Source organism: Zonotrichia albicollis, chromosome 34 (assembly GCF_047830755.1).
Source record: "Zonotrichia albicollis isolate bZonAlb1 chromosome 34, bZonAlb1.hap1, whole genome shotgun sequence".
NCBI classification, from domain to species: domain Eukaryota; kingdom Metazoa; phylum Chordata; class Aves; order Passeriformes; family Passerellidae; genus Zonotrichia; species Zonotrichia albicollis.
The window spans coordinates 85,607-86,298 of NC_133852.1; positions in this window are offsets into that span (position 1 = coordinate 85,607).

The window sequence follows — 692 nt, forward strand, 5'->3', positions numbered from 1 at the left end:
GGGTCTGGGGGCTTTGGGGGCTCCTGAGGGGGTTTGGGGGGCACTGGGGAGCAACTGGGAATACTGCGTGGGACTGGGAGCACTGGCGGGGGCACCCAGTGCCAACTACGGCCACGACTACGCCGTGTTCAAAACTGGGTCTGGGGCCAAAATGGGGGTCTGGGGGGGAAATGGGGGGTCCTGAGGGGAAATGGGGGGACACTGGGGGCACTGGAGGAACTGGGAGCACTGGGTGGGGGATCACTGGGGGGGGTCTCGTTGTGGGGGGCACTGGGTGGTTACTGGGGTCACTGGGGGGGTCACTGGGGGGTCTCAGAGGGCCGTTACTGGGGGGGCACTGGGCTGTTACTGGGCAGTCACTGGGAGCACTGGTTGGTCACTGGGGTCACTGGGGGTCACTGGGGTCACTGGTTGGTCACTGGGGTGACTGGGGGGGTCACTGGGGTCACTGGGGGGTCACTGGGGGTCACTGGGCTGTTACTGAGGTCACTGGGGTCACTGGTTGGTCACTGGGGTCACTGGTGGGTCACTGGGGGGTCACTGGGGGTCACTGGGCTGTTACTGAGGTCACTGGGGGTCACTGGGGATCACTGGGCTGTTATTGGGGTCACTGGTTGGTCACTGGTTGGTCACTGGGGGTCCCTGGTTGGTCACTGGGGTCACTGGTTGGTCACTGGGGGTCCCTGGGGTCC